We start from the raw sequence: 25,667 nt of genomic DNA, 5'->3' as shown, positions 1-25,667 counted from the left end.
AGGCAAAGAGAAAAAAATATCCAAATAAACAAGCTATGATGAGGAAAATGCAGCAGGCCTTCTTGCCAGGGAGTGAGTGGCTGGTCAATGCACCAGGGGCTACTTACACAAGCTGGGCTCCTGAGGAGAACAAAAGGGGTTGTGGCAAGAGTTGTGATGTAATGGGGCCATGGGGTGGCCTGGGGAGAGGACGTGAAGCACAAAATTATTGCTATCTGATCTCTACTTTCTTCATATCCATAGATATCTTGGATATTACTCTTAAGTGTACTTCTTATTCAAGATATGCTGAAATTTAAAAGCAAATATTATGAAAGTACAATAAGAATATCTGCAGTGTCATTCCATCTGACTTCTCTCCCCTATCTCTACATGACCAAAGTCATCTTTCAAGGAAACTCTAAATTACCATTGCCTCCATGAAGACTTCCTTATGCTTTCTTTCATATGTCTGCAATTAGCACATGTAATCGGTCTCCTCTTCCCTTACTTTGCCCATGTCTTCTTTAAGACGCATTCCTTTTTACTTTGCACTATACACAGCATAGTAATCCCTTATGAGGCAGACTATAATAAGCTAAGTGAAAGCAAAGATAATGGAACACATTTTTTTCAACCTCAAAGTGCCTACATAGTATTAAACCAGCAAACTAACTAATAAACAAAACACAACTAGTTGAATGAGATCTACAACCTAAAAAAAATTTTTTTTAACTCCAAAAACAAAGTTCATTAGTTTTGCCGGAAAATTAGAGAAATGGGTTGCAGAGGAGGAAAAAACTACAGAAAGTGAAGAGCAAACACAAGAAAACAGGAGACAAATGGCAAATATTTTACTTATTCCTCCCCAAAATAAAAGATGATGGGGAACAGGAGACTGAAGATATGCTTTCAAAGAAAATATATATTATTGACCTTTACATAACTTCAAGATTTTTAAGTGATGGCATGATTAGGAAAGTGTATTTGTCACTATCATAATGTTTTATTACAGGAGATAAAAGCTACTCTTGAACTTGATTCAAGTCAATGTAATTTTTTTCTAGCCCATTCCCAACCCTAAAGCCTTTAGGTAACTGAATACATTTGTCTCTTGTAAATTCTCCCATTGTTTTTTTGTATAAACACTTACCTATCTACCTCCACCTCCATTTATATAAAAGATAGCATAAAATGTATAAGCTCTGTATCTGCTCTTTAAAAAACATATACCCTGGAAATGTTTCCATTTCAGCACACACAGAACTTCCTCCCTCTTTTTTTTTTTTTTTTTTAAGGAGAAGTACATTATTTCTTTGTGTAGATGCAGTGTTGTTTATTCACCCAGTGCCCTTTAGATGGATACCAGCCTTGCTTCTAATCTTTTGCTTTTACAACCTATGTTGTAATGGAGTAACCTCACTCATATGTAATTTCATTGACCTGCAGAATACTGATAGGTAAATACACATGTGATTTTGGATGGATTCAAAGTCATTTTAAATTGTTTAGATTGTTTGCTTTAGTCAAACTTCTTAAACTGGATTCAGTACGTATTACATGATATTCTTAAAATACGATTTTAGGCCATGTTTATTCACAATGGTCCTCTAGAGCACCCAGAAAGTGGCCACTGAATTCCAAAAGAGATGTTTGTGTTGGCGAGTGACAAAAACCAAAAAATAAAAACCACTACTATAAAGTGCTAAATGAATTGGTCATTAATAATAAGAAAGATTATTATTTTTCTCAGATTATCCCAGATATCTGGAGCAGTCTGGAGACATTAGGAAACTATATAACATGTAACCATCATGACAGTTGTCTAACAATGCTTATAAGCACTAAACCCATGCAAACTACTTGTAACCTTAACTAATCCAAATGTAGAAATACTTCAAGGCCATATCATACTCAGCCACATACTTTGCCATTGAAAGTAATGGCAAAAACCGCAATTACTTTTGCACCAGCCTAATATTAAAGTCTGTATACTCCCTGTCAAACCAAAGTTCTATTCTGTTATACCAGCCTCATTTCAAATCAGCACAGGGAGTAAAAGTTAAACAGAAAGAACAATGTGGTTGTATATGGTTATTTATGGTTTGTTTTTTAAACTCCTAAATGATGTTTTTTATTTTTATCTTATGAATAAAAATGATATTAAAACAATTCATTATTTTTGCTTACCTACAAGGCATCATAGGCAAGTCAAAGAAAGTAACAAGATGCCTCTGCTAAGAGTTATTAATCCTGAGGCGTAAACAAATCAAACGGTGCTTTGTTTTTAGTTTGATGAGTGAAATAAAATAGAATGAATGAGAAATTATTTAATTCCATCATCAAAACCATCCAAATATTTCTCAGGGAGAACCTCTCCCTTTCATAATTAAATTAATCTGTAAGTTTACCAAATAAACACCATGAACTGTGTACTTTCAAACTGTTTTAAACACCACCTCACTGTTCTAGCATTTTTTAAAAAAGCAAATACAAAGTTTTGTGTATTTTCTTTTCATCAGCATTTGTTGGAAGACTTAAAATAAGGTTAACATAAAAATCACAGAGCAGGAACATTATCACCTGTAGCAAGGAGTATAATGTGTTTGGGTGAATCTGTTGTCAGGGGCCAGGTAAGAAAACAAGTAATAACCATGTCTCCTTCTGAGGGGAAACTGGGTGACCACGGACGGTGTTAGGATACAGGAACAGAAAGAAATCCCGGCCTCAGTGACAACATCTTTTAAGCTAGACGAAACCTACTCCAGCTATGTTGATGTTTTGTTAAAATATTGAATACATTTATCAACTATTTTTAAATTTCACACATTTTAATTAAGTGTTTACACTACAATTAAATAGCCAAAAGTAAAATCAATAGACTCTTATTGCTATTCTGAGGGGGAAAAAGTACACTACAAATCAATGCTGATTTGAGAGCCATGTTTTAACATCTGTTTGGTCAATCACTTCAATTAGCCCATCACCAGACTCTGTCTCAAAAAAAAAAAAAAAAAAAAGAAATCTTCCCTTTAGGCATGTATTGTACATTCTATTTTCAAAGATGAACCATGCATTTTCCAAATGCAATACATACAGCTTTACACTGCAATGGTACTTGAAAAATCTTTTGGCACGTAGTAAGATTTACTTTTCCTTTTGATGCTTATTTTGCCAAATTGCATTTCTGTACATGTATCTTCAATAAAATCCACAGAGAAGGTAAGGAAACAATACTCAGTTTATCAAAACTTAGTCCCACAAGACTATTCATATCATTGCATAAAACATAAAAATGAATATGACTAAACCAGTAAGAAAGTTACTAGACTGAACTCCAACTGTCTGTTGCCAGTGAAACTGCCAATATTTGACTGTTTTTGACAACAATAGCAATTTTATATGTAACTTTTCTATTTCTGAAGCCTAACTAGGTACCTAATAGAGGTAACTATATTCCTGAAGCCTAAGTACCTAATAGAGGTACTTATGACCAATCCTCGACTCAAGGAGACTTAAAAATTAGAAAATGTTTATAACTAAAAATTAAATGAATAAATGGCATATTATCTTCTATTACTTTGAACTCCAGTGGAATAGAGACTCTATAAAACACTATGCTTAAAGATAACTGAATGTATCATCTGACAACAGATATTAGATCTAAAATCGAGCTAAATTCACCCTCAAGATGTTTGTGAAACTTTTAGAGCTGATGTTTATGGGCAGTCTGTGTAAGAACATGATGTGAAAATACTCTGATCTTTTATGTGTCTTATATAACATATCTTATAAATAGAGCTAAAATCAGACAAGGTTATAAGTTTTATGATTTAAAAAAATTCTTAATTCTAATAACCCTACTCAAAAATTATGTTGTATATTTGTAGTGTGTGTGAATATGTATGTATATACATATATTTGTGTGTATATATTTTTATATTAATATATCAGGGATTTTATTAAATGTTATATATTAGCCTACCTCAAGTGATTAAGATTTTACTTCTTTTCAAAAAACAATGTAGTTCAGCCATTTAGTGGTAAAGTATAAAGCAATCATTCCTCTGTATTTCATTATACTATAAAAATAAGACAGCAGTATGGAGAAGGATTATAGGTTATTTAAATTTACTTTTCCTTTTCTCTGGTGACATCATAGAGCACAATCAAGAACTCGGAGGCAATATAACTACAGAAAATAAATAACTGGATTTAGCAATTTGGAGTTTCTGGTTGACCTTATCAAGAAAAATGGAATGGTGCCAAGAACTGTATTAGAGTTGTAAAAGGAAACCTAAGTATGGAACATTCTAACCAAGAAGTATGGCTGTAAAAAGATGGAGGAAAAAAGAAGAGAAGATACAGTAGGGCTGAAGAAGGATTCTCTTTTTGTTTTATAGCATTCAAAGTCTTCATTATGTTAAGGGGTTAAATAAAGACCTGGTAAAGAAAGCACAGAGGATGAAAGTCCCATGTGAGATAGAGGGGAATAAATCCAGTACACAGGAGTCAGACTGCCTTGGAGACCCCATCGTGCCTCATTCTGTGGCACGGTGGGGTAGATAATCACCACAATAGATGAGTTTAAAGCTAGAGGACACAGGAGTTCAAAAGTTGTTTTCTAATTTTTTTTTCTTATTTTTGAAACAAGAGGCAAGGGAATCTACCTCATGGTGAAAAGCAGAGGCCAGAAAGAAAGGAATAGGAGTTAAATGGTACGATAAGTTGAAGAATCAACTGTTGTGTGCACCTTTAAGGTGTTAAAACCTTAATCATTATTAAATGAAAAAAATTAAATGCACAGCTCCTGTATTTTCTAATCATATATTCTCATTTCAAATTCTAAATCTTCAAACTAGTTTAAGAAGTCAACCATACTGAAAGTATAATGAAAACGAAGGCACTGCATCCTGTGAAAATAGATTGTGACATACAAATCTCACTCCACCTCCTCCAAAATTTCCATTTCACCTTCTGCTTTGTAAGGAAGAATGTAGCGAAATCAACCAGGTTACTATAATCCTGCATCTTAGTCAACAGAATTAGCTTAGTAAAATAAGTGTTTTCAATAAAGTTGGCATCAATACTCCCCAAATAACATGTTCTTATAAAAACTTCAGAAGCCAAAATAAATGCATCAGTGTTTCAGAACAAAAGAATATTTGATGAGACAAAACTATCAGTTTATTAATATCTCAATAAACCAAGAAAAGAGTACAGTGAAGTATTTTGTTGTTGCTGCTTTTTTAAAAAAAGTTTATTTGCTGTGGTAGACTAAGCTGGTATTTATTATAGAAAAGCTAAAATGAACATACTTAATTCCCATTATAAGTGGGAAAGAGAAATATAAAATTATGGTTTCTAACATATTATCTATAAATGTAACCCTAAATCCAATATCACATGTGCCATTATTTGCATGTACTGCATTCTCGAGATAACACTGTGAATTTTAAAAGCATACCAACAGGCCACATATATACATTACTTAATAGTCTTATATTAACGAATTTAAACAAGGAGCAGCATGTAAGTGCTCAATGTATTTCAAGTAAATAAATAAATGGATAGATAAAATTTTACTCTATAAATGCCCTTTAACTATACAATCACTTAGAGGGTAGAAACCAAAAACAGTATGAGTTGAAAACATAAAGAATCTTTCTTCCTGTATAATTTTGAGAAAAAATTAGTTAAGAAAAATATGTGGAGTAAAAATGCACTTGCATGTATGAATGTTATCAAAGATGGCTGATATGCTCATCACAGGCCCACATATTCTGATCTCAGAGTCTTTCAAATGTGGGGGTTTGGAAGATGGGATTTTATAAGTGATGGTGCAGGCACTGAAGTTGGCAGGAATATGGGCTAGATAGCTGCCCAGAAGCAAAAAGAAGGCTGAGCAGGTGATACAAATTGCAATTAGGAGCTGCAAATTCTAATCCCTGAGCAAATTCACAAAAATATAAAAACTCAGAGATGTCAAGATTTCTATCAATGAGATAACATTTTAAATGCCACAAAGAGTTGTTAATGTCATCTTATTCACTCACCTGTCAAAAAATCATAAAATATACAATCTGCCATGTTTTACTTACAAAATTTAAATGTCATAGTACCTAAAATCAACCTATGTAATAGTTAAATATGAACAATGTATTTATTACACAAAATTTGATGTGACATTCTCAAATTCACATTTGATATTCACTAGATATATAAGACTCCAAGGTTCTCCAGCTTCCTTACCTTCAGATATTTTATTAGATTACGACCTTATATGACAGATAGCAATAATAGCAAACAACATCAAATAAAAACTAGCTTACAAAAATACTGCTAGACTAATGCTCCAATCTCTGAAAGTTAGGTAAAGTACCTAAAACTCACTCTTGTCCAGGGACTTCTATTTCCACTGCCCCATTCTAATTTAAAACACCATTTTCAAGGCCAGGTGCAGTGACTCACGCCTGTAATCCCAGTGTTTTGGGAGGCCGAGGCAGGTGGATCACTTGAGGTCACACATTCAAGACCAGCTTGGCCAACATGGTGAAACCCTCTCTCTATTAAAAATAGAAAAATTAGTTGGGTGTGGTGGCCAGCACCTGTAGCCCCAGCTACTTGGGAGGTTGAGGCAGGAGAATTGCTTGAACCTGGGAGGTGGAGGTTGCAGTGAGCCAAGACAGTGCTACTGCATTCCTTCCTGGGTGACAGAGCAAGACTTTGTCTGAAAAAATAATAATTAAAAATTTAAAATAAAAAAAAAACCATTTTCTCAACTGATCTCTCAGTGGCCATGGGCTCCCTCAGCATGCTCTCCATGTGACAGCCATAGTAATGTTTTAAAAACACACATCTAATTGGTCACTCTTCTGTAAAAATTCCTTCAAGACTTGGCCTCTCATTGCCCTTGTCAAAGACTCGACTTTTTATCAGGGCCTACAAAACAACATGATCTAGCTCCTATTCTCTAAACTTCAACACTTATGGCCCACAAGCCTTCTCTCAGCTCCTCAACAGTACTTTGGGGGGCAGATGTCAAAGGGAGACATCATAGGGAATAAAGGTACACCAATGTAGCAACACTTTCAACCTTACCTACCTGTGAGTGGGGGAACACTATGCTTTAGATAAAAAGCCGTTAAGTCCTAATGCTGGTTCGTTGTGCAAATCAAATTCCTTATCTCAATTTCCTCACCTCTAAAGAAGGGAGACTCATTAGAAAGATTTCTATTTGAATCTTCAAGCTGTCTGATTTCATAACTCTTTCACCACTTATTTTACATGGAGATCCCAGATTAAAAAGTTCTACCCCAATCTCTAAACTGATTTGGTGCATCAACACTAAGTTCAAATATTGCCTTTTTAATTCAGTGTCTCCACCAGGCATTTGGGCTTTTTTGGAAAAACAATTTCTCCAATAAAGTCTAGATACCCTTTCGACAGTCATCCTTTGGTTCACCTTTGTTAAAAGCATTATGTATTTCACTATTCAAATACCATTCTGTTTTGAAAGCTCTGTCTCAGACTCAAGTTATTTATCCTACTAAAGTAGCCTTTGAATAGGTTAGTGTTCTCTTAGTACTGGCAGGGAAATAATTTAGAAGATCATAATCCTAAAAATGCAGAGCCAGTCTGGTAAAGACACACTGTCTATTTGATTTCCTGTCATACGTACTGGAAGAATAAGTTAGTATATAGAAATGGCTTATAATATTCTGAAATTTTGCAGTGATGAAAACATATACTTAAGCTATTATTTTAAAAATTCTTAATTTAAAATTTTGGAAGTCACCTAGTAACTTAAATTGTGTCAAACAGCTAATAATATCATCCACACCTTCAAATTCTGAACCAAATGTATAATTACTCCAAAATGTCCTGCCAGGCAAAATATATTCTGAGAACTTTGTTGACTTACTGTCCACTTGAATTTATCCATGGATTATGCACCTGTCTTATAGTAAAGAAAGAAAATTTAAAAAACACATGGAATGGGCTAAAAATCCAAACATCAAGGAAAGTCTACAAAGAATTGTCAATTCTCATCACTTAAATGTTTAGTATATTTCTAGAGATTAAAAACAAAAGACTGGCTTCTTGGAATAAGCTGTAATTTATAAATTGGTATCATGTAATACATATATTTTAAAAACGTTTCTTTGGTTAGACCCTTATTTTCCCTGTTATGCTTTACTTTTGACTTATAGAAATGACTACCTGTAATCCACTCAAAATATGGGTTTAAAAAGTCAGTACACTCACATATATCTGAATAATAAACAGTATTTTGCTCAATTACTTATCTCTCATAGAGAAAGACAAAAAATTTCTCAAAAAACCATTTTAATTATTAATGACGTTGTTATATAAACCATCCAACTTTTAGTCATATCTTAACCAAAAAAACCCTGATGTTCTAAAAAAATACATATAATAAACCGTTATCATAGTAATACTTCTATTAATTAACACGTTCACATTCTGAGTACAATGAAAAACAACATCCACAATGATGATCCTAAGGCACTGCAAGATTGGCTAGTACCAGCAAAGGAATATAAATTAACTATAATTTTAGGATCACAGTTGTCTATCACTGTATTCAAACGCTCCAAAAAGTAGACAATCTTTGGATGGCATGTATGGTAAATTGCAATGAAAACAAATGCTACAATACTTTCTATTTTGCTTTTTGTCTTTTTGTAAGGATTTTTAAAAATATGATGTGTTTTGGAATAGATAATGCTTGGTACAACATTCAAAATGTAAAGGCTGGCATACAATGAAAAATAATTCTCCCTCCGACCCCTGTCCCCAGCTTACTCAATTTGTCTCTCAAGATGCAAGCACTATTACTAGTTTGTCTATCCTTATACAAGGAATATGAGATATTCTGTGTTACATACATATCAATTATGTATCTTACACAAATGCTGTATACCATCTACTCTATTCTATACACTTCTTTTTCTACTAAATATATTCTGGATGTCTTTTCATAGTCCACAACAAGGTGCCTCCACCCCCGCTTTTTTTTTTTTTTTTTTTTGAGACAGAGTCTCGCTCTGTCGCCAGGCTGGAGTGCAGTGGCGCGATCTCAGCTCCCTGCAACCTCCGCCTCCCAGGTTCAAGCGATCCCATGCCTGCCTCCACCTTTTTAATGACTGCTAATGTAGCTAGTTCTTATGAATGAATATTTGAGCAGTTCCTTCTTCTGCTATTACAAACAATGGTATAATCAATAACCCTGTATATACATCATTTGCACACATGCAACTGTATCTGTAATATAAATTCTTAGATATATAATTCTTGGGTGAATGTGCATTTAACATTTTTAAAGTTTATATAAAGTCTTGTAACAGTTTCTATTTGCAATTTCTCATTACAAATAAAACTAAATCTTTGCATAGGTTTAAGGCCATTTATAATTCTTTATGCATTATTCAACTGGGTTATTGTTTTGCTTTAAATACTTTTTAAAATGAACTTTTTATAACTTTTTATATATTAGGACTATTAGCTCCATTACATGAGTTGGAAATTTTTCTCCCAGTTTGTCATTTATCTTTTTATTTATTTTTTTCTTTTTTGAGATGTAGTCTCGCTCTGTTGCCCAGGTTGGAGTGCAATGGCAGGATCTCAGTTCACTGCAACCTCTGCCTCCCAGGTTCAAGCAATTTCCCTGCCTCAGACTCCCAAGTAGCTGGGATTACAGGTACATGCCACCACGCCCAGCTAATTTTTGTATTTTTGGTAGAGTCGGGATTTCACCATGTTGGCCAGGCTGATCTCAAACACCTGACCTCAAGGTGATCTGCCCACCTTGGCCTCCCAAAGTGCTAGGATTACAGGTGTGAGCCACCATGCCTGGTCCCAGTTTGTCATTTATCTTTAACTTTACTTGTATTTTTCTTTATGTGCAGTTTTTTTTTTAATATTGTCAGATTCATACATCTTTTCTTTTATAGTTCTGGGTTTGAGGTCGTACTTCAAAGGCTTTCTGACTACATGATTAAAAATATATATATATTTTATATTATTTTATACATATATAAAATATTCCCCTACCTTTTCCACTGGTAGTTTTATAATTTATTTTTTAATCCATAGACCTTTGATCTCTGTGGAATTTATTTAGGTATTAGGTGTGAGGTAGGGCACAACTGTATTTTTTCAGATGGCTATCCATAGGCCAAACACCACTTATTGAATAATCTGTCTTCCACTGATCTGAAATGCTATCTTTTTCATACATTAAATTTCCCAGTCTTTTTGGGTCTATTTCTGAACTTTCTATTCAGTTTGGATACCATGACACTTAAACAATGTAGATCAAAAAGATTTATAGCATACTTAAGTTTAAGAAACATAAGTTATATCATAACTATAGGAAACTGTAAGATACAGATAAAGTAAGTATTTCCCCTAGATTTATTCCTATTTAATTCATTTAACAATAATTTATTTAACCTTCTCTTCCCCCTGGCACATACTTTCTTTTGTTAAGGCGAAAGTTCCAAGTGGCCAGCTAAGAGTTTCTCTGGCTTTAATCCAAAGGGATTTCTTTCCCTCATTTTGAGTAAAGCAACTCCAGTTATTTACTCATTGTCATGGAGCTTCTGAGAAATTCCTTCTTACCCCTTTTATCTGAAGTTGGGAGGTCAAAGTATGATAAAGTCTATTTAGCAAGCTGTCTAAAAATCACAGGTTGACGCCACCTACTCAAAAAGTACATAGCCACCTTTGTTCTGAAGCCTAGATAACTTTTTATTTACTTGATTCCCTTTTAACCACACACTGGACTTAAATCTCAGGTTATCTATATTCCTTTATCATATCCCCAGAGACTCTCCCTGCCTCAAACTGCCCACCACACCCACCACACAAAGCATGAAAGTATTTTTTCATTACTATTAACTGTAACCATAATCAACAAGTTAGGCTGTGGGACACATGGCTGGTAACCGTGCATATGTTAACTGTGATAGGAAAATGAGGAGGACATCCTTTTACTTCTGTGGTGCTTTCCAGAAGTAAGTAAGGAAAGATTTCTGCCTGGCACAGTGCTCTGTACAAACACTAGACTGCATACCAAATTGAAATAGTTACCAAAGACAAAATGGGTGTTTGCTGCTCTCAAATACCATCACATAAATGTTAAAACAAGTTCAGAAAGTATCAAAAATTTGGTTTCATTAGTTTACAATTTTGAGCTACATTACTGCTAAAAATAAAATAGTAAGTAAAAACTAAATAAAAAATGAATTGGTAAGTATCTGGAAATGAAAAATAAATTCAAAAAATGAAACAAACTATTTTTTATTTTATAGGATGGAAGATACAAATTTGATTTTCAGATCACTGGGGATACTTTAAAGAAAACTCTAAAACGTTAGAGTAGATTATGTAACATTAGTAAAAAAACAAATATTAGGTAAGAGGTGAAGAGAAAACAATCTCAAGAATAATCAATAAGATGACAATAGCAGGACAGGACTTCTAATGAAATAATATAGGACCCATTTTAATCTCTTAAATAAGTATAAAACTTGTAGATATATCCTGAAGCAAGGATGTGGCCAATCTTCTTACTAAGAGATAATAAAGAACAGAAAAAGTTTTGCATTTTGAAAATCAGCATTTCTTCTTACCATCAATTTAATGTTGATTTTTTTTTAGCATTTCATAGAGTTACTGAACTCAGATCTTATGCTCTGACAAAACGTATGATAAGGGAAACACTGTTGCCCATTCTTTTTATCATATCACACCTTTCTAAACAAATTCTTTTGGGGACATTTAATAGTAAGCCGTTATCAGTTGTCCTCTGTTGAGGACAACTGTCCAACTTTTCACTGCAGAGTGAGGAGGAGAGTTTAAAGAAGCTTTCAATCTATTATAATGCTTCAAGACAGAAACTAGAAGTTCTTATGTCTTATAACTTTTCTGATATATTAGATTTAAGAGGCATTCCATTTCTCATGTATCAATCTGATGTACGAATCAAATCTATAATTGGTACATAATACATTCTCTAATTGAACCCTTTTCCCTCAGATCACTTCTTCACTGCTGGCAACTAGCACATTTTAGAACAAATCCAGTAACTTTCAACGCCTCAGCCTAAGATCCCTTGTTTGAAAACGTCTGTTTTTGAACTATGTGCCAAACAGAGCTCTCATTCTCCTATCATGCATATTTGTGGCTGGGATGTGGTGAACTAACTCAAAGTTGTCAGGGACAAATACCATTGGCTCACCACTCCTGGTTTACTTCCTGCTATCCCACCCAGTCCCCTTAGGGAACATGTTACTGGTGTGAAGTCTAACAAACAGTTGTCCCAAAGTCTGGTGTGGATTACAAATAAACTCTAAGAGTCCGTTTACTAACTCATTAAAAATCAAGGTTAATTTAAATACACCCAAATATTTGAATTCTAAACTTAGAGTCATATATTTAAAGTAATATAGAAAATCAGGAGAAACTCATGAAAGTTGGTGTTCTCCTTTTACACTTTTTTTTTTTTTTTGAGACGGAGTCTCGATCTGTCATCAGGCTGGAGTGCAGTGGCACAATATCAGCTCACTGCAACCTCTGCCTCCTGGGTTCAAGAGATTCCCCTGCCTCAGTCTCCCAAGTAGCTGGGACTACAGGCGTGCACCACCACACCCAGCTAATTTTTTGTATTTTAGTAGAGACGGGGTTTCACCATGTTGGCCAGGATGGTCTTGATCTCCTGACTTCATGATCCACCCGCCTCGGCCTCCCAAAGTGCTGGGATACAGGCGTGAGCCACTGCGCCTGGCCTCCTTTTACACTTTAATGTTGTAAGAAGAATACGTTTGTTTTCATACTGTCTGTTATAAAAAGGATTCCAATTACATAAATCCCCAGGATATCCAAATATCTGACTGCAGAATACCCGACATCACCAATATATGAACTGAATATCCTCATTATAAAAATATAAAAATGATTGTATTTATTTGGCAATGTGTGTGAAAAATCATAATGATAAAGCTCCTAATCTTTCTAAGTTTTTTCTCAAGTTATAAAAAGGTTTAAGACATTCTACTCACATCAGTTCTTTATTATAAAGCATTACAAATATTTTGCTAATTGTTACAGATTAAAATCTAACAGAGAAAACACAACACAACCAAACACTACTACAAACTTGACAATGTTGCAATAAATGACAGTCCTAATTTTTCTTGATTTGATTATAATAAAATGAATTACTATAGCTAATTTTGTTGACTGAATAACTTACTTCCCAGGCTTATCCATAAAACAATCACTTATCTTTAAAATTATATATCAAACACCCAAAATGCAAAACAAAAAAGTAATGCAACAAAATATTAAATTAACAGCAATAAAAAATAGCACATTCTCATTCCTTAACTATAGCTAACAAGGACAGTGTGACTTGGAAATTTTCATAGGATTAAAAAAATTTTTAAGTAGTAGAACGAATTCAACCTGAACAAAAACAATTAAAGAGATGGGAAAGGCCGGGCGCAGTGGCTGAAGCCTGTAATCCCAGCAATTTGGGAGGCCCAGGAGGGTGGATTACAAGGTTAAGAGATCAAGACCATCCTGGCCAACATGGTGAAATGCCGTCTCTACTAAAGATACAAAAAAAATTAGCTGGGTATGGTGGTGCATGCCTATAATCCCAGCTACTTGAGAGGTTGAGGCAGGAGAATTGCTTGAACCTGGGAGCTGGAGGTTGCAATGAGCCGAAATCGCGCCACTGCACTCCAGTCTGGCGACAGAGCAAGACTCTGAATCAAAAATAAAAACAAAAGAGGTGAGAAAATGTAGTACTATCTCTTTTAATATTATCTATGTTTCTAAAAATTCCTTTAGTTTTTATCTATGCCAGAGGCAAATTTATCAGGCATTTTAATATTATTTCTAAATATTATTCAAAATAACAAAATCCTGTCTCCAGGAATTTCCTAGTAAGAGCAAAAGGACAGAACCATAGTCTTCTTCGAAATAAGACACAAACCATAATGTCTATAATTTTATCCATCAAATTTTCCCACCATGAAACACAGAGAATAGTTAATCCAGATTTTTGGATTTTGCTTTGGAATTTGTTTGATTTCCATGTATTCAGACTGACATATATGTGAAGAAACTGGGACAGATGTAATGAAGGCATCAGAACACGAAAATAACTTTTAGAACTGATAAATACAGAACCTTACATCTTCAGTCTGAGCCAGACAGTTCACAAGAAACAAAAATAAACAAGAAAAGCAGTCCCAAATTCTATTTTTCAAGGTTGGAAGAACACTATTAATATATTTCACTGCTTCCTGCTTATCTCAGCCACTGCCATCGACTGCTTTAAGCTATCATTCTATCAAGATGCCCAGCTCGCTGAAGACATTCCTGACTCTTAAGGAAAAAATACAGTTTTTACCACACACTATAAATTAAGTATCTTATTTTCCTGTATATGTTTATTTTCAGATGCTAACAAATTTCAACCAAATAATCAGAAGTTTATAAATTCATTTAACATGTTTTAGGAGTGAAACATGAGTTTAAGAGTAGAACTAGCATTGATGATATATAAAATAATTAAATGTAAAAAATGAAACCTGAAAGAGGTGCTTTCAAGTTTGAGTATATGTGGTTTTTATGTTATTAATTTTTTTTTACAACTTGAAATCTCTACTACCTTTTCCTAAGTATATGCCAAATAAGTTAAAAAAAAAAGCAAAAATAGAATTTAATCAAATAGTTTATGGTGTTTTGTCTTTTACAATTAAATTACTAAATTTGGTCCCACAACTTCTGAAAAATAAAATGGAACAACTGTGAACTATACTAATATTAGTTTCATATTTTAAAAAGAGTATCCATTTAGTTCCTACAAAAAAGTAGTTTTTTTAAATATCAAAGGAATAAGATCCTAATATCAATTCCATTTGTTACCACGTACAAATCAGCTATTAAATGAAACTGAGAAGTAACAAATCTTTTTTTTGAATTTTCATCTAAGTAACTTTGTCAAAATTTTCCTGAAACAGGAATTCCTATATATTTTCTAGACTAGGAACATCTCACATTTACTGTGTTGTGTGTGTGTGTGTGTGTGTGTGTGTGTTTTCTTTTTGGCAGAAAATCTTTTACTGAAATAAGACTCTATGTAAGGATTTTCAGTAATTAAATGCTTATCATAATCCTCAACTGGAAACATTCTCTATCACATAAGAAGCAAAGTAACTTTTTCTTGAATTCAAATGTTGAATATAAACTTCTGTTAATGATTTACACAGAATCTTTGCAAGTAAACCTAGAATCAGAAATTCTATTAAAAGAATGGTCAACTAATTCCATTAGAAAAAGGAAGGTCATCAAAAAAAAATTAATGAAACATTCTCTACCATCATTCACAAGGGTGCCACGTTTTTTCTTGAATATACAAAGACTTGGAGTCCCACTGGAAAGTTGGGAAAAGAACAATGTAAGTAATTTATTGAATCTCAATGAATTATTTTAAACAATGGAGTCTTTCTTAGATAGGTGATAACTGCAGATAACACATAAGATGCCCTAGAGAGAGTGAACATGTCACAAACTGAAAGAAAATATCTGCAACACATATAACTAATGAAAATAAATATCAAAAATATGTAAGAATACTAAAAAAACCACCACCACCAAAAAAAAAAAAAAAATCTGATAAAAAGTAGGCAAAGGTACAATCAGGTATTTGAGAGAGGAGTAAACACAAATGGACAATCAACATATAAAAATAATGCTCACCACCATTCGAATCAGTATCATACAAATACAATAAAATGAGACAGCATTTTACAACTACTGGTTGGCAAACCTTGAAGTTTAAATGATACCAAGTGGGTGTACCCTTATACCCTGCTGGTAAAAACATGAAACAATTTAGAAAATAATTTGGAATTAGCCAGTGAAGCAGAAAAATATACATAGTTAATATACCACTCCTAGGTATACTTCCTAGAAAGATTCTTTTGCATGCAGCCAGGAAACATGTACAAGAAGGTTCAGAGCAGTATTATTTTGGATAGCTAAATATCCATCACAGATAAAAAAATTCTGATAAACTCACACCATTGTAAACTACAGAGCAGAGAAAAATGAATAAACAGCCCCACACATCAGTATGGACAAATCTCAAAAACACAATGTTACATCAAAAAAGTAAGTTGCAGAAGCAGATACATACAGTGTAATTCCTTTTAAATATATAATTTTAAAACATGCAAGAAAAACATTATTGTGGATGGGATGTGGAGTGGTATACTTTCTAGAAGGACAGAGGGAATAAGACTCAGCATAATTAACAACATGAGGAAACACAGGGAATGCCATCAGGGAGATGGCATAGGGGTTTCAAAAAGAATGCTAATGTTAAGTTTCTTTTGCTGGGTAGCAGATACACATACATGTGTTCATTGAATTAATATCCCTCACCTTTAGCATAAAAGAATGATATCTACTATACACATATCCAAGTTTTCCCAATTTTAAATATTGAAAAAAATGGGTACCTGTTCTTGAAAATTGTGGAAACCAGCAATGTAAGGCAGAAAAGAGAGGTGTGATATGCCCAGAAGAGCAAAGGTGGTGCTCCCACTCTGAGAAAGTATATTAGCTAAGTGATGTGTAACTGCTACCACAGCATTTCAGCTAGTTTATAAGGGATGGAACATAAGCATAAGTTGATGGCTTTAGGTAACAATGAAAGGAAATTAAACAAAAGAGGAATACTTGAAAATACCTGAGAGCATGCACTGGTGGAAAAATGCCAAAGTAGCCTTTGAAATTGGTGTCCATAGGAGGGCGGCATTCAACTCTCCGCTCTGCCACCTACTGGCTTTATGAACCTGTGGAATTCCTCAACCTCTTGGGCTTCAGTTTCCTTACAAAATAACAGTGGTAATATCTACCACGTAAGTCTCTTCTGGATCAAATAAGAAAAGCAAAACACCTGACACAGGGAAGACTCTCAATAAACACAAGTCCAATCTGAAGACAAAGTTGAATCAGACCTAACTATCATGAGAATCATGGAATGTTATTTTTAAAATGTGGGACAGAAGACTCAAGTGCTGTACTAGGTCTCAAAGACACAACTTTTATACAAATGGCCCTCACATTGAAGATGTCTTAATATTAATATTTATAATGCCTTTTAAGCAAAAAAACTGTCAAATTCCTATTTCTCTCCTTACTCCCATGACAAGAAAGATCTAAAGAACCATAGCTCATAACATGACCCACATGTGTAATTTGCAAACCAAAAAACTAGATCGTAAAGTGCCGTAAAGTAAAACAAACAAATTTTAAAAACTGGAAGGGCTCTTTACTGTCTTATAAAATGTTTTTTAAAATTCCAATAAACTTATTAACACTGCAAGTAAAATGCATTTTAAATGCAGTTCAATATCATTACACTGTAGTATACAATGTGTATTAAAATGTACAAGAATTTTGTGGTATCGACACTGAAAGTTAAAAAAAGTATACAAATAGGTGGATTTCAAATACAATTGTTCTCAATATTGCTTTGGAGTCAGCTTTAGACTGTATTATTCAAAATATAGTAATTGTATTATCCAAATTCTACACAAGAGTTTAATCATCATTTGTACCAAATAACACAGAATTTATTCTTTAAGTTAATTACCCACAAATTGTTACTAGTAGACCGAGGACTTCTTTCCCCCCAAAAAATCCACACTTTGATAAGGTCAGTTACTTCCCATGGGCTCCAAAACTCTTAACATTTTCCCCCAATATTCTTCTATTAGAATTTTTGCCAAATAACTCTTTATCCTTTTTTCTGTATTTTTAATAGTTGTGCTATAAATCATAAGAATACATCTTTTTTTGTAGTTGCACTATTTTATCAGTTATTTCCTAAATCATGTATGATCAAAATATCATTTACTAAATTAATCTAAAAAAGTTTTACTCTGCTGCAATTATACAAATCCTACTGGTCACAAAACTAATAATGCAATTATAAACTAACACTTACCAAAGTGAGAAATCAAGATTTATGGGGAAATCAAACCAAAAGCAAGACTGAAAAAATATTCACTATCTATTCTTACTCTCTCAATATCATAGTTGTAATCAAGAGCATTCCCCTGCCATATTTAACTCAAGCTAAATATACAATTCTATACAAATATAAATACTACAAAATGAAGTTCTACATGTACCCCATTAGTAAGGATTCATATATTAGTAATAATTCAAAAGTCTCCCAAAATATTGAGAAGTTTTTAGTCATACTATTATGCCTTTTAATCATTATAACAAGCCATGATGTCCTAAAAAATAAGCATGTTTGACACTTCTTCGAAATAAAAACAAATATATCGACATTCGCACTATTTGCTTTTCAATTAGCTTCGTTTTTAATGAGCAAATTCTGAACTAGCCCATTTTAGAACTGAAACAACATAGCTCTTTCAATTGTAAAGAATTAAAAACAGTGTTCACCAATTTGAGATGGTTTGGAAAGCAGACGTAGTGGGATTACACTTTCACACAAATCTTAACAAGGAATAGCCAACACAGTAGTTCCTAGTCAAGTAGTGCTATTCTTGGAATTATACTGTTTCTCATAAATCCTAAAGAAATATATCCATAGAAAACAGTCGCTTTACCATGGTGATCTTGGCTAGGATGCTTAACCTCTAGGCCTCAAATTCTTTATCTCTAAAGATGAGAATAATAATAGTACCTACTTCACGGGGCTGCTATGAGAAGTAAATGAAATAATATATGCAAAGTTGTTAGAATTAGATCTAGCACATAAGATCTTAAAATGTCAGCTATTGAGCTGGACATTTTCTTTCTTTTCTTTTTTTTTGAGCAGAGTCTCACTCTGTCACCCAGGCGGGAGTGCAGTGGTGTGATCTCGGCTCACTGCAACCTCTGCCTCCCAAGTTCAAGCGATTCTCCTGCCAAGCCTCCTGTGTAGCTTGGATTACAGACGCACACCACCACGCCCGGCTAATTTTGTATTTTTGGTAGAGATGGGGTTTCACCATGTTGGTCAGGCTGGTCTCGAACTCTTGACCTTGTGATTCGCCTGCCTCGGCCTCCCAAAATGCTGGGATTACAGGCATAAGCCAGTGCGTCCGGCCAAGCTGGGCATTTTCTAATAGATTCTCACAACTCTAAAAGATAACTGGTTTTCCATATAAACAGGTATGTATTGCACACATGCATTTTATAAAAGATGTCTTGGTTCAGTAAATAATAGAATTTGTCTAGGTGTCTGTTGATGGCTGAAGGGATAAAGAAAATGTGGGACTTTTGTTTCCCACTACTGAGGCACGGGGATCCAGTGTTCCAACCCAGTGGGAAAACGCAGCCTTTGACTGAAGAGGAGACCCATGTAATGTTTGAGAAGACTGTGAAATACATTAGGGAGAATCTCTAGCTGCCAGCTGAGAGGCTCAATGGCACCTACTGTTCTCGGCTGCACAAAGACCAGGTGTACTACGTGAGTGAGAAGATTCTGAAGCTGGCACTGATATCTGATTTCCCTGTGACCTCCTTCAGAAAATTCACCAAGACCTACAAGTTTCAGTTGAACATCACAGCTCTGGATTACCCTGCATCCTATGCCAAGTATAAAGTGTGGATAAAACCTGGAGCACAGTAGTCCTTTCTATATGGGGACAATATGTTGAAATCTGGTCTGAGTCAAATCACGAAAAATACTTCTCCTGGCCAGGAAGTGGTGGTGGCAGACATCCCTTTGGGTTTTGGGGTGGCAGCCACATCTACGCAAGACTGCAGAAAAGGAGACCCCATCGATTTGTGGTATTTCATCAAGCAAACACTGGTGAATATGTGCGGCATGAAGAGACGGTGACTTAAAATGAAGTCACTGCAAGGACTTAACAGTGGTGTGGAAAGGCCCAGCTTTGTTTCCTGTGTTTGCGTGTATTCCACCATCGGGTTGAATTTTGTCAACACTATGATCTCTTCAGGTCTTCTTAGTTTATATACTATCCATCACTGACAAACACAGGCTGGATTCTTCTTGTACAGAAATGGCTCAAAATTGGGGTTTCAGATCTTTGCATTTGTGACTAAATATTCTGTTTCGTATCTGAATCTGAGGGCTTCTTGTTCTGAGTAACAGATTCCAAACCGTTGGAACTAAGGACAAGAATAGCTTATTGTTATCTGTGATAACACTTTGTTTTCCAAACTCATGATAACAGCACATGGATTTTTCTCTGTTTATTAATATGCAAGATAGATACTGCCATATCAGAACAGTAAGTCACATCTGAGATTTCACAAATGAAATTTGACTGAAATAATAACAGCAATTTATAGTAAGTGTTATGTGGTGTGGAAGAAAAACTTGGGTTCAAACCCCAGTTCTGCCGCCTACCAGCTAAATGACCTTGGATGAGTCATTCCACTTAATAAGCTTCATTTTCTTCTTTTAAAAAAAACCCCACAAAACTTAAAAAAAATAGCTATAACCGTCTACCTAAGAATGGTTTTTAGAATTAGAAGAATCATGATTATAAAGCATGTAACACAGTGCCTGGGAAATGACAGGTGTCAGCCCCCTTGTCCTTTAAAAAAAAAAGTGTGCATATTACATACATACACACAAACACATAATATTATTCAGCCTTAAAAAAGAAGAAAATCCTGCTATTTTTGACAACATGGATGAACCTAGAAGACAATATGCTAAGTGAAATAAACCAGACACAGAAGGACAAATACTGCATGATCTCACTCATACGTGTAATCTAAAAAAGTCAAAATTCATAGAAGCAGGGAGTAGAATGGTGGCTGCCAAGGGCTGCAGAGTGGAGGGTCACAGGGAGATGTTTTTCAAGTGGCACAAAGTTTCAGTTATGTAGGATGAATAAGTTCATGAAATCTAATGTACAGCATGGTGACTATAGTTCGAGATACTGTATCATATACTTAAAATACGCTAAAAGAGTAGGTATTTAAGTGTTCTCACCAATGTGATGGATATGTTAATTAGCTTGATTGTGGTAACCATTTAGCAATGTGTGTGTATGTGTATATATATATATCTGAAAATATATTGTATACCATAAATATATATACTTTTAATTTATCACTTATAACTCAATAAAGCCAGAAAAAAAATTTTTTAACCTGAGTATTTGTGAAACTATGACCAGGGATGGGTATGTTGATCCACAGTTTAAAGTACTGCCAGCAGCATATATATCAGGAAAAAAAAAAAATGTTTGTTAGTCGAATTAAAGTCCAATGAGTCTAGAGTAAATATTAAATATAGCTCGTGCAAAATGCTTTTGGTAATAGAAGTTATATTGTTCATCAAGTAATGAAATGGAATACTACCTAAGATTTTAATGAGAAAAAAGTTAATTTTGTCCAAGCATAACTTTGCTGAATAACAAGCAGAACTGAGGGCTCTACCAATATTATCTAGAGAACTCACATGGAGTTGTTAAATAAAAAGGGGGGGGGGCGGTTATGGATGCTACAGAAAAAAAATGAAATATTTTCTAGTACTTACTTGGATTAGTATCTCTTTCAGCTCTAATATTCATATTTTAATGGTATTGATGCAATTCTCCAATTTTCATTTTATAAACTTGAATGTTCTAAAATATTTATCTAATACTCACAACCCAAATGATAACATCTTCCCCCTTTAAGGGTCATATATGTATTTCCATTCAAGAGAAGATGCTAACAGGTAGGTTGAGCAGGGAAAGAATTAATAAATGATATCAGTAGTCTGTGAGCCCATTTTTATTTCCCGGCATATAATATTTTTAATACATTGAAGAGTTGAATAAATCAATCTATCAATAAGTAAATGGGGTACGGATGAGTAAAAGATAATGGGAAAGTGAAGCATAGCTATGTCTAAAAAGTTATTTGTTGCTCTGAAACTTCATAGTTCAGGTTTCTGAGATATTTAAAGAAATCTCCCTAAACTCCCAAGATTCTGGGCTCTTCTCCTTTTTCTTTCCATCTCAGGCCCAACCTGAACCTACCCTCTTACATCTATATCCTCCTACCATGCCTACTTTCAGAAAAACTGTCTTTGAAAAATCTCTGAAATTCTAACTTATTAGCCAGCCAGTAGAACAATTTAAGGTACACACTTACTAGAACAGCAACCACGGTTATTTTCTTTTGTGAAAACTACTTTGGGAAGAAGTTGTTAATACTAGGACCTCTACAAGAATTCCAAGTTATTATTTTAAGGTAAGGAAAGGTTTGGAAAGACTCAGGTCCAAACCAGCACCATGCAAATGGCCCTATCCCTGGGAATTCACAAGCATGAGGCAAACCATCCACCTCAATAAACATGGAAATCTGGTGTCCTGACGCTCTTAATTCCTTCATTCAGGAACATTTATAAGGCCTATGCCTTATAACAGGCACTACTTGTATAGAGTGGAATTTCAATAATAAATAACCCATAGTCCTTGAATTACATTCAGGAAAGAGTATAAAGTATGAGAAAACACCATTTCATGATTTGGAAGATAGATTCACACAGACACTAAAGAAGCCAGAGGCCATAAGAGGCTTTGGTGTCTGGCGTTTATCTCCATGAGTCTACAGCAGGAAGTAGCTCCTGCTCCAGATTCCTAGAACCCAACCTGGCAACTGGTACACATAGAGGGTCAGAAAAAGTCTGACAATCATTTGAGAAGACTGTCTAATATCAGAGATATTTACCTCTTTGACACCAGAATGGTCATCATCACCAATCACAATTGTGGAGCATTCCCAAGCACTGTTTTGCCACTTATGTGTCATTTCACTTTCCAAAGATCCTAACATATAAAATTAAGAGAAAGTAGGGGAAGATGACAGCATGTCTAAACTTCCGCCTGATTAGCATCATAAGTGGCAACAGTTATTTTTGACTCATAAGTTATTAAAGATAGTAAGAATTTCAGCACTAATAAGATCACTGGGGGAAAAAAACCACTATTAATGGTTATTATATCTCTATAGCACATACATTTTATTTTCTATTTGTTACATTTTTCCCAAATAGCAATTACCTTTAAAATATGAAAGAAAGCAGGCAAAGAGGAAACCAGGGTGCAAAAAGGCCAGGTGATCTGGTCAGCATTACTGGTAGGCAAGAGGCAGGAACCAGGGATGGCAGGAAGACTCACTTAGCATCTTTGCACTGTTAGGGAAGAGGTCTGTGGGTGAGGTAACACAATTATTTGATCAATGGCTAAACAGACAAGGGCCCAGCATTACTGGGATGTATTTTCATTGTTAGTATGATTAAGTTAAATAGCTGCATAAGTATCCGTTTTGATGATGGGTTTCTTGGTGGTCTGTGTTGCCACACAGACCCTACAGGTACTCAGGCGCCCTATAGGTACTTAATATTCTACAGGTACTCATGTACCCTACAAGTACTTTACTTTGTACACTATAGATGGTGACTGTGGAGTTGTTCTCAAGTATGATGGCAAACAGAGGAATAAAGAGATCTAAATAAAAAGTGTTACCCTGTGACTTCTCTAATTAACACTTTAATTTGCTATAATTTCTCCTTCCAACTTAGCAGAAACTGCATGTGAAAGCTGAAGTTGTAAACAGAGTAGGAACTAACATGTGTGAATGGTTGAGAACCCATTGGGTGGCCAAGATCCCTGAAGATCTTAGGTCAAGGGGCCAAGACATTCTATATTTTTAACTCAGCTGGGTTACTATGGAAAGCAGGTGATGTCATTAAGCACTTGGCGCACGAAACTATGAGCTCTTCAAGTAATGTAGCAATTTGTGTATAACGGAAAACAGAATATAAAGCCCTTGTTAAAACTTTGTAAATGACTCTCAGTTTTTCTTGACCTGACCTGACGTTTCAGGGGTTTTTCATAAACACCTGTTTTTATGCATGAATTTCTCTTTTCAAACTCTCAGCAGGTATCTAACCACTAAAGCACATTAGACTATTTACACAAATAGATCATTTTTAGCTTCTGGGCTCTATAATGGCACCTAAGAATGTTCTTTTAAAATTTTTTCAAGAGGAATGAGGTACAGCAAGGTGGTGGTGGAAGGTGCCCTGACTAAACTTCTCGGCACTTTTCCCATTTCTACCCTAAAAGGATGAAGGATTAGAAGAACAGGAAAGTCACTATCCTGCCAGAACAGGGGGTGAACACATTAGCCCAGTCGCTGGTGTTTTCCCTCAGTGGGCTCTCTCGCCAACAGCTTGTCACATCAGAAATGTAACTCAGTTAAACATTAGGCCAGGGGATGTGCATAATAAACTAGTTTCCTTGTCTGAAAAATAAAATGATTGATGTGGATGAATTTTCCTGCCCCTTACAGCTGAGTCTATGAAAGAACAATAATATTCTGAATAAAGACATATGTACCTTAAAAGAAAGTTTTACATGAAAAAAAAAACTCATAAGCAAATTAAAAAGACAAATAAACTGGGAAAAATATGTGAAAACTATATCACAGAACAGAGGTTTAAGTTATAGAACATGTACAGGAAAAGTAGGCTAGAGAAATGGTCTAAGCTATATGAAAAGATACTCAACCATGCTTTCAGTAAGAAGAAAGAAAATTACAACTAGACTGAGATTCCAATTTTCACCTCTAAGGTGGACAAAAATTAAAAAGTTCAACAAAATCTAAACAACATATCCTGTTGGTGATGCTGAGGGGAAACAAGGCCATGAATCCCCATTCTATGACTCTCTCCCAAAGACATTCAGGCTACATATACACCCACACACAAAGTTATTCACTATAAAGTATTTGTGTTAAAGACATGGAATCAACCTAAATACCCATCAATGATAGACTGGATAAAGAAAATGTGGTACATATACCCCATGGAATACTATGCAGCCATAAAAAACAATAAGATAATGTCCTTTGCAGAAACACATGTGGTGCTGGAGGCCATTATCCTTAGCAAACTAATACAGGAACAGAACACCAAATACTGCATGTTCTCACTTATAAGTAGGAGCTAAATGATAAGAAACCATGGACACATAGAGAGGAACAACACACACTGGGGTCTTTCAGAGGGTGGAGGGTAGAAGGAGGAAGAGGATTAGGAAAAATAACTAATGGATACTAGGGTTAATACCTGGGTGATGAAATAAACTGTACAATAAAGCCCCATGACACAAGTTTACCTATGTAACACACCTGCACTTGTACCCCTGAATTAAAAGTTAAAAAAAAGTATTTGTATTGGCAAAAGACAGGAAATAACACAGATGTCCATCTATAGGGCAATGGTTGAAAAAACTATGGTGCATCTATACAATGGAGTACCATGAAGCTGTAAAAAGGAATGCAGACCATCTTTACACAATGTTCTGCAATGATCTCCAATATAAACTGTTATCTATAATAAAGCTTCAGTTCAGGTCAAGAAAAACTGAGTCATTTACAAAATGAAGTATGTACACTGTGATGCCATTTACTTAAGAAGCTGGGAGGGATATAAATGAATAATACATTTTTAAATAAAAAGGATAAATCAAAACAATGTTTTAAAAATAGTTACATATAGAAGGAAGGTGAAACACAGGGTGGATAGGTCAGTAACAGAGGCTACCCTTCTCTGAATATTCCTTGTTTTATAAATTTGACTT

At 34.6% G+C, this 25,667-nt stretch overlaps 1 protein-coding gene and 1 pseudogene across 2 annotated transcripts in view; one reads left to right on the top strand and one right to left on the bottom strand.

Moving 5' to 3' along the window:
- Positions 1-25,667, bottom strand: part of NT5DC1 (5'-nucleotidase domain containing 1) — a 143,404-nt gene that overhangs the window by 87,107 nt on the left and 30,630 nt on the right. The gene's annotated exons all lie outside the window — the stretch shown is intronic.
- LOC104006959 (60S ribosome subunit biogenesis protein NIP7 homolog) lies at positions 19,298-19,899 on the top strand (annotated as a pseudogene).

The sequence above is a fragment of the Pan troglodytes genome, chromosome 5, assembly GCF_028858775.2.
Source record: "Pan troglodytes isolate AG18354 chromosome 5, NHGRI_mPanTro3-v2.0_pri, whole genome shotgun sequence".
Classification (NCBI taxonomy): Eukaryota; Metazoa; Chordata; class Mammalia; order Primates; family Hominidae; genus Pan; species Pan troglodytes.
This window is presented reverse-complemented; position numbering and strand designations above follow the sequence as displayed.